Genomic DNA, 17,682 nt, shown 5'->3' on the forward strand with positions numbered 1-17,682 from the left:
CTGGGCCTGCAACACGGTGGAGCGGGCATTTGGCTGCTTGAAAGGGCGCTTCAGATGCTTCCTCAAGAGGCTGGAAGTGGGCCTCTCCAGTGTTCTGGCAGTGGGTGGGGCCTGCTGTGCCCTGCACAACCTCGTGGAGGCAAAGCACGAGCCATTCGTGCACGGGGGGGCCATTGAAGCAGGGTGCAGGAATGAGCAGCCCCCTGCTGCTCCACGCCACCAGACCCAGCGGGATGGGGTGCGGGTACAGGAGGCCATGCACCAGGCCTTTGAGCAGGGACCACAGTAACCACCCCACCCCCATGCAAGCAACCCCACCTGTACCCCCATGAACACACACCCCCCCCACACACACATACCACCACACACACACACACCACCACCACCACACTTGCACAGGGGACCCGGATGGAAACACAAAATAAACACTTTACTTAACTGCTACTACTGCTTTGCCACCTGTGTACAGGAAGGGGTATCACAAAAAAGGGGACTGGGGAGGAACTATATACAGGGACATTGCGGCCCCAGGTGGTCATCCTCTGGGCCCTGGGAGGGCCGAAGGTGAGGGCGGAAGGCCCTATTCATTTACACGGGTCAAGGGATGGGATCCCCATTGCCCACATCCACACCTTCCCCCCCAGGTCCGGGTGGTTTATTGCAGCTGGGCTGGGGAGGGTGGCACGGGGAGGTAGGGGTGCTGCTGGGGTGGGGCCCCTGTGGGCTCCCTGGGGTTGGCATGGGAGGAGTTGGGGGCAGGGGAATAGCCTCACCCTGGCCAGCCCTGGCCATCAACATATGGGCCAGCTGCATCAGGGCAGCTGGGGGCAGGTGGGTTGGGACAAGGGCAGAGAGGTTGGGCTCGTGGGGTGTGGGGGTTCGCTGCAGGGGGTGGGGTGGGGGGAAGACCGGCGAGGCAGGGGATGTTGGGGATGGGGAGGCTGACCAGGGGACTAGAGAGGTGGTCAAGGTCAGGGATGGGGAGGCTGACCAGGGAATTGGGGAAGTGGTTGAGGTCGGGGGTGGGGAGGCTGACCAAGGGACTGGGGAGGTGGGGGGGCAGCTGGGTGATGGGGGGATGAGGGATGGTGGGGTGGGGGCAGGGGGGATGGGTGCAGGAGTGGCTTGCAATGGGGCAGCAGCTGGGTCTAGGTGGCCCACCATGGCCCGGGTCAGGGCGTACATGTTCTCCGCGACCCGGTCCCAGGCCTGCCGCTCCATGGCAAGCCACTCCCGCAGCACACCAGTAAGGTCCCACAGAGCTGCAGTATGGGCAGCTCCCCCCACCTCCTTATCGCCGCCCTGGTGGTGCTGGCAGATGGCCCGGCAGCGGCCCCGCACGGTCCCTGCTCAGGATCCGGGCCACTCCCCTCGACCACTGTGGTGGGGCTCATCCAGCCTCTGGCTGCAGGAGCTGTGGAGGCAGAAGGGGAGGGGGGAAATGGGCCATTAGTCCCAGGTGCCACCCCCATGCTGTTCCCTGGTCCCTCCAAGTCTCGCCAGCCCCTGGTGCTGTCCAATCTATGTGGTGCTGAGTGCCACACATCATCCCCCTGAGAGGCCGGGGAGCATAGCCATTCAGGGCCCACATGCACCTGGGCTGGTGGCCGTGTGGGATGCCTGTGGCCACCCCAGGTGGGACCTGACACTCCCTCCCTGGGCACTAGGGAGGCTGGTGTGCACATCACCTAGCTAGGGGTCCCTCCAGGAAGGCAGGCGAGGTACGGTGAGATGGGGCCTGGCTGGATGGCCCTGATGGGAGGTCGATGATGAGGGTCCCCTTGCTTGAGCCCTTGTCATCGCTGGTGGGGTTGAGTCACCATGCTGTCCACTGTCGCCTGGAGCTGCCTGACGGTCCCGGGTGTTCCTCACCCTCGGTCGCCATCTCTGGTTCAATGTCATCCACAGATGTGTCGAGGAAGGGGGTCCAGCCTCCTTCGGCCTCAGGAAGGCCTTTGTAGTAGGGGCAGCTTGTGGGGGCCGCCCCCAACTGCCTGGCTGCGTCCCGGGCCCTGCGATACTCCTGCTGCAGTTCTTTCACCTTCGACCAGACCTGGTCCGGTGTGCAGGTGGGATGGCCGCAGCCAAGCAGCTGCTTTGCCAGCCACTCGAAGGCGACCGCATTGCGGTGATGGACCCCCGTTTGTTGGAGGACCTCCTCATTCTCCCAGAGGGAGAGGAGGTCCTGGATCTCGGCCTCTGTCCAGGAGAGGGCTCAACACTTCAGGGCCTGGCCCGCCTCCTGGGAGGATTCCCTGCTGTCTTTGGAGGGCCCCTGGGGTGGAAGAGGGTCCGGGCGGCTGGCCATGGGTCCGGGTGGTGTGGGGGACTGGCTGGCTGTCGCAGTGGCTGGCGAGCTGGAGAGCAGTGTGGCCTCACTCCTGGCTGCATGCTCTCAGCTTCCTGCCTGGGGGTTTCTGGGAGCCTGCGTCCTCTTAAGCACAGCCAGATGCTGGAACCATAGAGCTCCGTCTGTGCTGTGAGTGGCGCTGATGCCTGCCAGCTGATCGCCGCCATGGAGGACTCCCTCTTTCGAATGAGCAGGCCGCGGAGCATCTACATTTGCTCTCTTTCAAAATTATCTTTCAAAGGAAGGTGCTCTTCCCATCCCGGGAACGGAGGACCGACTTCGAAAGAACGTGGGAGTGGTGTGTATATGGATGCTCCACAGGTTCTTTTGAAAGAGCTCGGTTTTCCAATGCTAATTTCGAATGTACTTGCTAATGTAGAAGCAGCCTCAGGGCTTTGTCCCTAAATAGTCTTGTCAGATAACTGCTATACTTTGTTTCTAGTAAAAAAACAAAAAAAAAAAACCCACAAATGTTGAAGTGCTTTTACTGAATGCAGTAGTTCATTTACTGAACACGTGGCCAGATCCTCAGCTGGGGTGAATCAGCACTGCCCTCAGACACCAGGAAAGCTACGCAGATTTACACCAAGTTACAAGTCGGAGCTGTTGTTTTTATGTACTTTGTCAGTGAAGGATTTGCTTGACTAGGCTATTAGTGATTTACTGGGTAAATTCTGCTTCTGAAATACATCTGCAGCTTTCATATAGGCTGATATTTTCCTTCTTCATTGTGATATGTTGTCTTATCCTGGGTTTGTCTTGAAAATTCAATACATCACATTTGGCAGCAGCTATAAAACAGAATTTTTTTTTCAATACGTTACTTTTCCTTATTTGAATGAGTATTTTGGAGATGAAGCAAAAGTACTGCTGACCAGTCCTGTTTCATGACCTGATCCTGCAAATTGCCAAGTTCCCCCTACAAGGTGCTCGGCACACTTAATCTTGACTCAAGAAAGGGAGATGTCATTACAGGACTCTCTTATCAAAGCACTGGTTGCCACCTAACCATATCAGTTCCATAGGATAAAATAATAATGTTAAAGTTCCATGAAGTTGTATTCATCACACCATTTGATCATTAGGTCAAATGTGAAAAACTAGGCTTGAAGGATATGATGGGTGTTTACCCTAACTCTGCCAGGAATAGGGTTACACTGAAATGCAGACATGTTCCTCTTACTCAGCTTGGGTGGATAAAAGGCATAAGGTTGGAGGATTTAGATTCTTTATTGTTCATTTGCCAACATATATCTCCAAATATATATTACAGTTGGTAACTCTCTGGTCTGGCACTCTCGAGACCTGACCAGTCCCGACTGAGGGAATTTGCTGGAACAGGGGAGGTCCCCTATCACTGGGCTGCTGGACACTCGATGCCAGCCCTATTGCTGGTCAGCTGGATTCGGGCCCCAGCCCCACTGCCACCAGGTCTGTCCTGGTCCAGCCTGCCACTTGCTGGCCCCACTGGCACTGGGCTCCTGGCCCTGAGGTTCTCTGCTTCAGGAACATCTTGTGGTCCTGCCTGACCGAGGATGTTGAAGGAGCACAGAGTCCTGGTTTAGGGAGGTACAACCTGTAATATACATTAATTAACATATATTAATTAGTTCCAGTCAGTGTTTCAGTACAGGGATTCTGTACTTGGGTAGGATAAGGGATAAACACGACTTGTTTAACAAATGCATTAATCAAAGCTAACAATAGGACAGGAGGGGAAGAGCAAAGGAAAAGCAAAAATTAATTTTTATTACAACAGTGTCAGTCACAGCACTTTAATTCTTGCTGTTTCTTCATTTTCTTTGTACATGACTGTCAAGGTTCTACAACTCAGCTATCACATTTCTTTCTGTGCTGAGATTTACTGTCCAAGGAGGTCAAACTTTTTGTCTACACAAACAGTTAATGGAAAAAATAACACACTTAGTAGGATTTCTTCAGTGAAATTACCACAAGAGTGTGGAAGATAATTTACATTAAATGCAATGCTTCTTAATGTATAAAATTTAACAAAGTTATTCCATTTAAACGAAATGATCCTGCCATGTGTTGTCGAGTCATATTTCTCAGTGGTTTGGAAACAAGGAACTAGCAGCTGCCTTCCTAAGCGGAGTGAGAATCTCTGTTTTAAAGTAAGCACACACTTGAATTAGACGCTGGAGACTAGACAGGGTCAGCTGGCTCAGGCTGTGTCTACAGTTGTATTGCACCCATGTAGCTGCGACATTGTAAGCTCTCTTGAATGACCAGTCTCTGCCAACAGGCGAGAGCTCTGCTATCACCATAATTAATCCACCCAATGAGCACTGGTAGCTGCAGCTCTCTCACCAACATAGAGCTGCACACTCTACTGCTTATGCCAGTGTAATTTATGTTGTTCAGGGCCATCGAATATTCACACTTCTGAGCAATTGTGCTGACATAAGTCTCATGGGACCTGGTCTAAGGGACTGCTTAATTGTCATGGAGACATTCTGGCTTGAGCTGCAGGCTGAGCTCTGGGACCCTCCCAGTGCGCAGGGTCCTAAGAGCCGGGGCTCTAGCCCAGGCCTAGAAATCAGTACGGCAATTAAAAAGCCCTTTAGCCTGAGTTAGCTGACAGCAGGCCCACCAATGGGGAAGTAAAGGAGCCAATCGCCCCCAGGCCTGGCATTTCAAAGGGGCCTGGAGTTCCAGTCCCCATTGCTGCCAAAGTAGCAGATGCAGGGGTGGGAGTCCAGGCCCCTATGAAGTACTGCAGCAGCACTGCTGCACACAGCTGTGAGGGAGGGCAGGGCCCAGCACTGTGGTCAGGGCAGCACTGAGGGTCAAATGCCCCAGGCCCTGACCTTTCTGCCCTTGGCTGTGCCCCTTCCAGGGTATGGAGCCTAACTCCACTCCCACCTAGCCCTGGGACCTGTGGCACCTCTCAGCACCACTAGCTGGCCTGGCTGCAGTGTGCATTTGCAATGTAGACCTACCCTTAGTTGCTTATGAAAGCTTAAATGAACCCAACTTTTATTTCATTTCAAGGTGAGTTTAGCCTGCATAAAGGCATGTGGGATCATGCCCTGTGTGAATGAAATCTGTAAAAGCCTTGGTTTAATCGAGCCCCTTTCAGGAGCACCATCCAGATGAGAAATGATGGCTGAGAGTTGACTTCTGCAGATGATAACTGCCACACTAACCATCTTCACCAGAGTCACTGGTGCTGCACCCTGACACTGCCCTGCCCTTTCAATATTAGTCTGATGCCATCAGTGTCCGGGTGATCGTCTATGTGTAACATCACAGCAGCATTTTTGAAAACAACCATTGGTTCTTAAATTTATGTCATATGTTTTTGGCACTTTGCCCTCTTTCAGAGCTAATTTTACATTTCCTGGCCTTCTTTTCCTGCTGTATGACATTTTTGATTTACTAGCCCAAGATATAATTACACAATTGAGCTAGTCAATATTTTTGTGCTCTGATTCATTGAATAGCCATTTTCTTTGGTTATTAAAAGTACCCTATTTGTTTAGTTTACAGGGTTCGGAAACAATATCTTAGAGTTTTTGAGGCACTGTTTAAATTTATCATATGTGTTATATTTTAATAACAGTATACAGTAAAACAGGTGTGGACTGCAGCTCAGCTGAGAAAATAAAAACCTGGGGTTACATGCAGAGGTAAGTTTAGTACAGCCAAGATGGAACAAAAGGGCAAGTCCACACTAGACTGGAAAGTCAGTCTTATGATGCCTACATAGCTGGAATTGAAGTGTCAAAGATCGATTTATCTGGTAATCTACACAGAGGGAGGTTGATGTAGAAATGTGAGAATGAGGAGTAGCAGGGCCGACCATCTAGCACTGACGGTTCTATTTAGCATGTCCCCATAAGCACCTTAAATTGAACCCCAGAAGATTGACCCTGAATGAGTCAGTCTTCTGGTAAGTATAGACATACCTTTAGCAAGCAGTACCTCACTCCTTCTACCTGTCCCCTCAATAGTTACAGAGTATTAAAGATCAGAAAGGATCATTAGACCATCTACTATCACAGTTCATTAAATCTCACCCCATTGCCCCCATTATGAGCCCAATAACTTGGGTTAGACTAAAATATTTCAGTCCTTAGGAGATTAAATTACACACACAACTGTTTATTTTTCCGACAACCCCACGTGATGTGTGCTTGGTGTGGGGGGCAGTGGGGAGCGGCAGAGGTGGCAACAGGGGTGCACAGGGTGGAGAGGATTGTGCAGTGGATCTGCTGGGGGTGGCTGTGGTGCCACTCAATGGACCCCATAGGCAAAGTACTCGCTCAGTGCTTCCCGTATGTGAACCACCTCGTCGTGGGCCTGGCGGCTATGGGAGGCAGCTGGCTGCGGGTAGCCTAGGCTGGACTCGACCACCCACCCCCATATAAAGGCCTCCCCCTTTCTCTACACAATATTATGGAGTGTACAGCAGGTGCCTTTGACCTGGGGGACATTGAGGACTCTCACCTCCAGGCATGCCAGGAGACAGCGCCACCGGCCCGTGAGGTGCCCCAAGGTACACTCAACCATGTTGCCGGTGTGGTTGATCTGGGTGCTGAAGAACTCCTGGCTGGGGGTGGGATGGGGTGGGGTGGCCTGTATAGGGGCACATGAGCCAGGGCTGGAGTGGATATACCACATCAGCCACCAGGCACAGGCACACCAGGGTATCCCCCTGTGGGATCTCCCTCTGGGGGATGTAGGTCCCTGCCTCCAGCTGGCAGCACAGGCCTGAATTTCAGAACACTCACGCATCATGGGTGCAGCCAGGCCAGCCCACACAGATGTCCAGGAACCAGCCCTGGCCGTTCCCCAAGGCCTGCAAGACCACAGGGTGATAGCCTTTTCAGCTGATGTACTGTCCTCTGCTGTGCTCCAGGGTGCAGATGGGTTAATGGATCCTGTTGAGGGCCCTGAAGCAATCTGGGGATCCAAGCACCACGAAGCCCACAATGGCTGTGTCCAGGTCCTCCATGCAGATCACCCTCTGGAGAGCATTGCATTGAGGGCATGCAGCACCTGCCCTGGGGGGTGGGGAGGCATGCACACCCAGGAGGGTGTGCGGGGCATTCCAGGCCCCTTGTCCTGGGCCCACCTCAGCTCCACCCAGGTCCCCTGATCCAGGCCGCAATCCAGCCCCACCCTGCCCCCCTGGCCTGGGCTCCCTGCCTTCATGGGTTCATGTTCTGGGCCTCCTTACCTCCATCATCATGGCCGTGACTATGGCCTTGCCGACACCAAATTGGTGTCCCATGGAGCAGTAGCTGTCTGGAGTGGCCAGCTTCACGGGGAGGGTGCACCACATCTGGGTGTCCTGATAGCTCAAGGTGGGGGTCAGCCACTGGCAGAGCTTGAGGAAGGTCTGCCATTGCACCCAGAAATTCTGGAGCCACTGGTCACCATCCCACTCCGCAATGATTAGGTGGTCCCACCACTCTGAGCTGGTGGAGTAGCTCCAGGGCTGGTATTCTTAGGTTAAGTGATGTTCAAACACTCAGGAAAGGTGGTTGCTGCTCCAAGGAGCTCACAGTTATAATGGCAGGAAGCACCAGACATGAGGTAGGGGAAAGTGAATCATAAGAGGTAATTTATACACAAGTCAACATGAATCATTGTAAGCAGGTAAGTAGTACAGCACAAGTCAGACTTTACGAGGAACTTATATATGACCAAGAACGGTGCCTTACCACCAGTCATAAAATGAATCTCTTCCAACTCTGAATCAAAAGCACTGTGGGATAAATGCTGTATCAAGCTTGTTGGTATTAGTCTAACTGATAAAGAGTACCTTCCTCCCCAGTTCAGAGCTTTAATTTAGCTTCATGTAAATTTGATACAGCCACTCTTCCTGCACCTTCAAGTCACAGGAAGTGCATTATGCAGCTGTGTGTAGTGGATCTGCTACCTCAGGAAAAAGATGAATTTCTTGAGCTTACGGCTTTGTTTCTCTTACTGCAGGCAAAACAGACACATAATCACAAACAGAAACATCAGACTGATCTCTTAAATGCAAGCAGACTTTTCAGAGGAATTTGGAAAACAGAGTTAATTGCTTGGGTTCTTCATTTTAACATTTTTCATTCCTTACCCTCCCTCCCCGCCACCCACACACTTTATTACACTTTCTTTTTTTCTTTTTCTCTTTTTCTTTTTCTTTTTCTTTTTTTCTTTGGCAAAGAAAAGGAAAAAATAGAAAGGAAGGTAAGGGATAAAAAGGTAAATGTGGACTCACAATCTAAATAACAAATTGAAAAGAATTTTCTATAAGTATTTCTGCAAATAAATTAAAGTAAATTCTATTAAGTAAAGTAAGCCTCATTTATAGTCAATGTTCATAGGCTTATTCATACCTTTGAAAGCTTTACCTTATATATTTGTCCTATATAAAGAAAGAAAATAAAGAGAAAGCATAGATATTCATTCTCTGATTATTTCAGCATAGGATTTACATGATATTTTACGCTATTGATACAGAAGATAAACTGGCCTCACACAGAATGTGTTCTGGGCTATTACTTCAATACTTGTAACACTGACATCTACTTTCCAAACTGTTGATAACTGATACCAAATTACCAGCTAGTTGGTTTGTTTTCTTTTGCAGGTTCCTAGGGTGATGTTCTATATTAATATCCAGAGACACTACCAGTAACAAAAATTTGTGAAGCTCCCTATTCTTATTTATCTCAGTTAGGCTCATGGATGGCATCTCCTGAAAGGCTCCTCGCTCACCATTTTTCTTAAGCCAGGTGATTTAAAAGTCTGCAGCAGAAAAGTATTCCTGGCATCACTAGACATATTCTTTCCCCTCTGTGTTAGATCTCAGACACTATTCCTGTTTGACAGGCAGCACAGCTTCTGGGTGCTAATACAAATAATAATCCATATTTCAGTTAGTTTAAAAAATAAGGTAAAATAATTAAAAGTTTCCAATCAGCAGTCAAATTAGGCCTAAGAAAAAGATTTCAAGATGCAGGATATGTCTACATTTGGAGATTAGGTCAAGGTTAGTAAGGTCGATATTTTTAGCATCAGATTTTGTAAAGTTGAGGGTGCATGTCCACATTGGCATATCAAGTCAAAGGAGTGTATCCCCATTAGGGTGGGCAGCTCTGACTTTGTCAGTAATGCTCTGTGGGTACCTATCCAACCATTCCTGATGCCTCATTTCCATTTTTTCCTCTTGCATTGTGGTTAAGTTCCCAGTGTATGACAGAATAAAAAAGTGCTGCCAGTGATTCTTGGTGAGTGTCATCCACCCCCGACAGTGCACTTCTCTACTGCCCCTCCTTTTGAAAAACAACGTCAGAAAGTATTTCCATGTTTTTTTCCACTGCGTATTTGTGCAGATGCTGTCGCAAGGCTACATGGAACCAGTCCAGCTTCAAATTGCTGTGGCAGGTATTGTGAGCACCTCACATATTGTGCTATGTGCAGAGCCTAAGCAGACATCAACATCAATGAAGACTCTGAGGTGAACACAGACTTACATGAATGTAAACACTGGAGAGGAGGAACAGGAAGATGCTGTATGTGCACCCAATGCTTTCAAAACAGTGGCGCACCAGTTCTGTTGCTGTGAAATCAGTTCAGTTTGGTGGGACTGAACTGTTCTACAGGTATGGGATGACCAGCACTGGCTACAAAACTTCAGCATGCATAAGGCCACTTCCATGGAACTTTACAAATTGCTTTTCCCTGTCCTGACGCGTACCAATTCGAGAATGAGATCTGCTCTGACAGTTCAGAGGTGAAGGCAATAGGTCTGCGGAAGCTTGCAAAATCATGCAGCTATTGGTCATTGGCCACTTTGGAGGATGCAAATCTGCTGTGATCCAGGTAGCTAAGGCAATCAATGCCCTTCTGCTGTGAAGAAGAGTTACTCTGGGACATGTGCAGGATATCATGGATGATTTTGCCACAATGGGGTTCCCTAACTGCAGTGGGGTGATATCCCTGTCTTTGCACCAGATCACCTTGCCACAGAACACGTAAACCGCAAGGGGTGTTCTCCATGGTGTTGCAGGCATTGGTGGATCACAAGGGCCATTTCACTGACATCAACATGGGATGATCAAGAAAGGTGTGTGATGAACAGCTCTATAGAAACTGGAGTCTGTTCAGAAAGCTGAAGAATGGAATTTACTTCCCAGACCAGAAAATTACCATTGTAGATATGGAGAAGCCAGTAGTGACGCTGAGAGACCCAGCTTACCCTTGATCCGTTTCTTCATGAAGCCACACACGGGCAGCCTGGACCTCAGTGAGGAGCAGTTCAACTACTGGCTGGGCAAGTGTAGAATGATAGTCAAATGTGCATTTGGACATTTAAAGCCAAGGTTTAGGAACCTTCTAACTCAGTTAGACCTCAGTGAAAGCCCCTCTGGTAGCAGTTTGCTGTCTTCTCCATAACTTAAGTGAATGTAAGGGAGAAAATTTCATGCCAGCTTGGAGGGCCAAGTCAAATCACCTGTCCAGTAATTATGAGCAGCCAGACACCAGATCAATAAGGTGAACACAGTCACTGCTAATCAGGAAGGTTTTGAAAAACAGCTTTATGAATGAACAAACAGTGACATGACAGTCATGTCTGTTGCTGTTAAGAAGGTGGCCTATAAATCCCTGCCCCCTGCAACCCTGGTGCAACACAAGCAGTAAAGACACTTCTTGGGAGCACATGCATTTTTACTTAGGGAACAAAATGAAGCACACACTAAAGGAGTTCATGGCAGGGGCTTTGAAGGTGAGTAAGCAAGAGCAAGAGGTGTTTTGCAATCACAGGCGGGGGGTATGTCAGTCTTGTGCTCTGAGAAACATCCTTTGGAGTTGAACGGAAGGCTGAGCTAGACTGCTGCATTCTGCGACACCATGGGGGGGTCGAGGCAGGGCAGAGGTGACAGGAGAGAGGCTATGGAACATGGTGAGGAGGACATATGGTGCAGCATGGGCTGTGTTTGCTCTGTGCTCCTCTACCAGGCATCTCAGGAGCACTGTCTGTTGCATCATCTCCTCCTGGGTCTGGACTTCATGTTCTCTGAGCGCTCTCCTCTCCACCTGATCATCCCTACTGTCCTCCTGTTCCATCCTCCTGTCATCCAGCATGGTTCTCCTCCATGCATTTAACTGTGCCCTATCAGTGCAGGCAGCTTGCATGGGCTCCAGGAACGTATGTTCATTTTGGCATTCTCATCTGTGCCAGTCTAACAGTTGGAGGTGGAGGGTGGGGGTCATCAAAGCGTCCACTGTTGCATGCACAGCAACAAAACAGAAGTGAAGGTCAGACATTAGGGAGATACATTTACCGTAGATGAGATAAATTTTACAACACATAAAGTAATTTCATGAAAGAGCATATATGGGGAAAAGGTTTGCTTTTAGTGCCTTCCATGCAGGCGGTACTACACAGAGATCTTAAGGGAGCTGTTGACTTGGTTCACATCCAGTCATGGTAAGGCACAGATTGGAGCATGCTTTCAACCCATGTGCTGCAAGGTGGGGAAACATAGTGGCTTTCAGGACAGTGGCAGTTGCAACTGCTGCAAGTCTCCCCCTCTCTTCCCCACCCCAGGCTGGGTCATTAAAGGTTTTCCTGCCCCCAAAATCTCAATGAATTGCAGGGCAGGGGGGCAAGACTTGGCATTGCAGCCTGTGCTATTGGGGCTGTGCAGCTCTCGCAGTCACTGTGTGCCTCCCCTCTCCACTTTGCTGGGACAGTGAAAGTTTCCCTTCCCCCAGAAGCCCAGGGAAGTGAAGGGCGGGAGGTGGGCCAAGAATTGTGGTGTAGCTTGTGCTATCATAGCTTAATACCCTTAAGTTACATATACCTTCTTCTAGGTTGCAGTGTGAGATATCAGCCTCCTTAGAATAACACACATGGGCTACGTCTACACATGCAGCCAACATCGAAATAGCTTATTTTGATGTTGTGACATCGAAATAGTCTATTTCGATGAATAATGTCTACACGTCCTCCAGGGCCGGCAACGTCGATGTTCAACTTCGACGTTGCTCAGCCCAACATCGAAATAGGTGCAGCGAGGGAACGTCTACACGTCAAAGTAGCACACATCGAAATAGGGATGCCAGGCACAGCTGCAGACAGGGTCACAGGGCGGACTCAACAGCCAGCCGCTCCCTTAAAGGGCCCCTCCCAGACACAGTTGCACTAAACAACACAAGATACACAGAGCTGACAACTGGTTGCAGACCCTGTGCCTGCAGCATAGATCCCCAGCTGCCGCAGAAGCAGCCAGAAGCCCTGGGCTAAGGGCTGCTGCCCACGGTGACCATAGAGCCCCGCAGGGGCTGGAGAGAGAGCATCTCTCAACCCCCCAGCTGATGGCCGCCATGGAGGACCCAGCAATTTTGACGTTGCGGGACGCGGATTGTCTACACGGTCCCTACTTCGACGTTGAACGTCGAAGTAGGGCGCTATTCCTATCTCCTCATGAGGTTAGCGACTTCGACGTCTCGCCGCCTAAGGTCGAAGTTGGTGCCGCTACTTCGAAGTAGCGTGCACGTGTAGACGCAGCTTTTGATATGGAACAGATGTTGACTGAAAGTGGACAGAAATCTGCACTACTCTGTCATGCAATGAAACCAGATTGCTTACTGCTGACTTTGCATGGAGAAGGGTCCTGTGGTGGATGCTGGAATAAGACAGGCCTCCTGAGAAACCTCATGAGAAGGATAAAGAGTACCTTCCTGAGAGCTTTATGGAGATGTGCAAGGAGGCCCAGCACTCCATCCCCAGATATAGTAACAAGTTTTTCAGGGGACCCCAGTCTGTGTAAGTACAGAGCTCACTACAGATCACACCCAATCGCCTTAACCCACTAGTAGCATGATTAAAAAAGAGACCTCACCAGAGGTGCCCTTCCTGCCATCAGGCTCTGGCAGTGAAATGACTTGGGAGGAGTGGGACAAGATTCAAATTTTAAGAAAGTGCCTGGCTGTGGGTAAGATCAGCAGCTCCATTCACCTGCTCACCCTTGTCCTCCTCCTCTACCATGTCTTCCCTGCTGTTGCCAGAGGTGGCCTGAGGAATCTCTTCAGAGGTATACACAGACTATCTGGAGACAGTGGTTGAGTGTCTACCTAGAATCCCCACGCAGCTGATCATAGAAGCAGAGGACCCAGAACATCTGTTTTCTTCCTTGGTCTTCTGGTATATGTGCCTGGACTCCTTTATTTTGACACAGCACTGTTGGGCATCCTTTTTCCACCCTGCCCTGTGAGATCTTGGCATAGCTGTCTGCATTTCCTTTGCTTCTTCCTGGTTCTGCCAGCACAGCTTCATCCCCACCTCCACGCCCTTCCACCCACCCACATGAATAAGGTCCCTGGGAATTCATGGCCAGATGTGCTGCTGAGGTGTGCCGTCTGCTCCGCTCACCATGCTGGTCAAACAGGAAATTAAATTCAAACTTTCCTGGGCTATTTCCTTAGCCCCTGGAGAGCAGAAGAGCTGAAAGTGGTGGCCAGAGTGGTCACATTAGGGCACTGTGGGATACCTTTAAGAGGCCAAGAACATCAAATTTCAGAGCGCTCTGTCTTTACTATGCTAAAGTTGACCACGCAATGCCAAATTTGCCATTACTCTTTGTGAAAAGCAGGAGTACCAAAGTTGACCTTAAGAGCCCTTGAAGTCAGCACAACAGATCACATTGTGTGGACTGATCTTTTAGAAGCTCGACCTATGTCAGCTAAGTTTGACCTAACATCCTAACACAGACCAAGCCTCAGACTTGATTCCTACTCCTATCTCTCATCCCTTCCTTCTAACCCTAAAAAAAGCACCACCTCTCTGTCCTCAGTCCTCCACAAGGCCTGCCGCATTCCAGCTACTGTTATTTTGCTATTCTTACACTCATTCCCTTTAACAAAAATGTTCACTTGGAATGTTTTGTAAGATTAGCAGAATTTAGCTAAGATGACATGGATGAAATCATGATTCTATTGAAGTCATGGGAGTTTTGCTATTGACTTCCGTGTCATCAGGATTTCATGTCCTGTTTCTATAAAACCCCTATGAGAGTGACTTTAAATATGTGACAGGTTTTAGAGGTAGTCAGGTTAATGTGTCACATAAAAAAACAACAAAGAGTCCAGTAGAACCTTAAAGACTAAAAAAATGTATTATAGCATAAGTTTTTGTGAGTTATAATTCATGACATCAGATGCATAAAAAGGAAAGGAAAAGAAACAGGAGTGGCACACAGATTGGAGTGGTATGTCTAAACTAGCTCAATTAACATGAATGTGGATAAGAAGGTGAGAAATAACTAAAATGGAAAATAACTTATGGTAACGAGTGAGCTATCCTGAATCCTTATTCAGACCAATTCGGTTGGTGTCAAATTTACATATGAATTCCAGCTCAGCAGTTTCATGTTGCAACCTGGTTTTGAAGATTAATTTGCTTGAGGATGACAAAAAATATCCAAGACCAGTGGGAGAACATTTTAATCTACCTTCAAAAGCAGACTATATACCTCAGTCCTCCAAACCCTCAGAAAATATATATACAGCCTGTCAAGTCTTGTTGTTGATATATCTGTATGGCAAGTACATAATGAAACCTCAAGTTGCACTGGAATTTTGATATTGTGGTATCTTACACCTCTTGCTGACAATTAACAGCAGGCTCAGCAAAGGAAACTGCATTACATATAAAGCTATAATTTTTCCAAAATCATTTTCAGAGAACTGCAATCTTCCATTTTTAAGATATTTTTTCCCACACAAAAAGCATGCTGGTTCAGTTAGGGATTTAGTTAAATTGAATCTGGACAGCTCTGATGCAATACACATTTTTGAACTTAGATATATTTTTTCTTTTTATAAAATATTGTTACATCTTCAGAGACATTTTACTATTCAAAGGATTTCATTTGAGACATCTTGTTTTTATTTATATATTAATTGCCAGTGTTTCACTTTATCATTTGAAATTCATTTAATATTAATTTAAAGGGTTTTTTTTCTAATTTCTTCTTCATTAAGCTTCTTCTTTTCAGCAGTAGTATTTACTTCAGTCCCCCACCCCACAGCAGCAGAGACTTAGAGCTCATCTAAACAGGACATAAGGTCGTTATCTTCTCCACCAAGTGTTAAAAGAATTGGTTTGGACTTCTTTAAAAAAATACCTTGAGTTTGTATTTATTAAAATCCTTTATTTCTCCCACATCTTCATTTCTACTTTCTCAAGACTTCTTTATCATCTCTGGTTACATATTCAGACTAATATTAAACCTTTCTCCAGCCTTTTGAAAAATGTATTCTGATTTTAGTAGGTTTGAAAGTTTATAGTTAAGTTCCAAAAGTACACTAAAGCTTATTTTACATTGAATGTTTTCTATTCCCAAAGTGGGACTGCTCAATATTCCATATTCTAATCTTTCCAGCTTCCAATGTGTAAACTCACTGGAGTTATTCTGGATTCGGTTTCTGTAAGTGAGATCAGAATCTGACCTAGCTTGTGCTGTTGGTTGGAAAGAGAGGGAAGAAATGCATATGCTGTACCAACTATATCCAAAGTTTACCACCTAACATTTACTATTCAGCTCTTAAATATTTAGCATCAGGTAATGCTATAAATTGCAAAGGGCAACTCATATTGATCATCACTTATTTACACGAGTAGACCCAGTGAAGACTGTAGGACTACTCATTAGCTTAAGAATTGTCCAATCTAGCTCAAAGGAAGACATAATGTAGAAATGTAGCTCCTATTAAGAGTGAAATCAAGTAAACACGTTTTCTAAGAAATTAGGTTATTTTTGTTGATGACAACAACTGAAACCAGGCCGACAATAAATGGGCAACTTTTGAGCCACATGGGATTCATAGACCTATTTGAAAATGTAGAGGTGGCACAGTCTCAGGGTCCCCGACACTGATTTCCTCTCTGCAAACAGTCCTCCCAAATACCAGTAGCAATTTCAACACCACATGCTTTCTGTACAAGTCCTTGTCTCTGCCCATCCCTCCTCAACTTTTACCTTCTCTACTGGCACAGGGCAAAGAGAGGAGCAATACCTCCCTAATACCTCTTACTAGTCAAAAGATTTCATTTGAGACATCTTGTTTTTATTCATATATTAATTGCCAGTGTTTCACTTTATCATTTGAGATTCATTTAATATTAATTTAAAGGGTTTTTTTTTCTAATTTCTTCTTCATTAAGCTTCTTCTTTTCAGCAGCAGTATTTACATCAGTCCCCCACCCCACAGCAGCAGAGACTTAGAGCTCATTTAAACAGGATTTTTTATTTATATATTCTCTAGCCTTCATTCTGACTTTCCCATTTCTCCTTCTTTCTCTTCTTATCTCTTAACTGTCCTCAGCTAACGAGTTGAATTACTTGTTAATCAGTCAGTCCTTAACCAATTCTCAACTCACATTGGCCCACGTGGGGATGCTTGCCAAATACATGGAGTGGTGAGTCTGGTTGAAGCTACTTACATGCTGTCATAAGAAACATTCAGTTTAGGGCCTATTCTCTTCCTATAGTAGTCAGTTTCAAAATATCCATCAACTAGAATAGGTGCCAGCCTTGGGCTATGTCAATGCTTCTGCTGTATAGTAGATCACTGTACAGATTACTTTGAATGCTGCTTCTCTAGCCAGGACCCATTGAAAAGTCCCCTGTGCACCACTTCCACAAGTCCAGTCAGGCCTTCAGATCAAGTCAGTTCTGCACCAGTGCCCCTACAGTCTAATTCCACAGTTCTACTTTACCTCACAGGATAAAGAATCCTCGTATGTGAAACACAAAGTCCCTACTCCATGGGACAGAGTTCCTAATCACTCAACCAAAACCTTCTCCTGTATTCTCTGTTGACCTAGAGCTTTGTTATCAAGCCAGTGACTATTACTTGTACTGCCAGGGTGAGCCACTCACTCCTGTGGATACCCTGCACAATTTTCTGCCCTTTTGTGAGTTCACCAGTAATAATCTGTTATCACTGGTCTAATTAAAACAAACAAATTGCAGCTAAAGTAAAAATTCAGTGGGCAGCATTAAGGGTAAGAAATACTATAACTGCAGTAAATAAAGCTAGCCAGCGGTGGCTTTCCTCATTCTCTCCAGAAAGGGAGCCCTTTAGAGCCTATGAGCCCAGAGTTCCAAATTGTTCATGAAGTTGTTGTTATCTGAGGAATTCTAGTCTTTAGGGTTTGCTGTCTCAGTGTTGTTCATTGTCAAGCTTTGTTTAATTAGATATGTTTCTAAAAGCCCACTCTGTGATGTACAAATCCAAGAAGGGGATGACCAGAGTCTATGAAGACTTGAATAGGTCAAGCGAAGAGCTGACACCTGAGTCAT

The 17,682-nt window shown here is 47.3% G+C and overlaps 1 long non-coding RNA gene across 1 annotated transcript in view; it reads right to left on the reverse strand.

Annotated features, from left to right (window-relative positions):
* Positions 1-1,015: 1,015 nt before the first annotated feature.
* The window catches only part of LOC142008046 (uncharacterized), an 87,440-nt gene continuing 70,773 nt past the window's right edge, over positions 1,016-17,682 (reverse strand). The window contains exons 2-3 of the long non-coding RNA XR_012644064.1: positions 1,689-3,926; positions 1,016-1,414 (exon numbers count right to left, since the gene is read on the reverse strand). This is a non-coding gene — a long non-coding RNA (uncharacterized LOC142008046). The remainder of the gene's footprint in view (positions 1,415-1,688; positions 3,927-17,682) is intronic.

This window comes from Carettochelys insculpta, chromosome 2, assembly GCF_033958435.1.
Source record: "Carettochelys insculpta isolate YL-2023 chromosome 2, ASM3395843v1, whole genome shotgun sequence".
Taxonomy (NCBI): Eukaryota; Metazoa; Chordata; order Testudines; family Carettochelyidae; genus Carettochelys; species Carettochelys insculpta.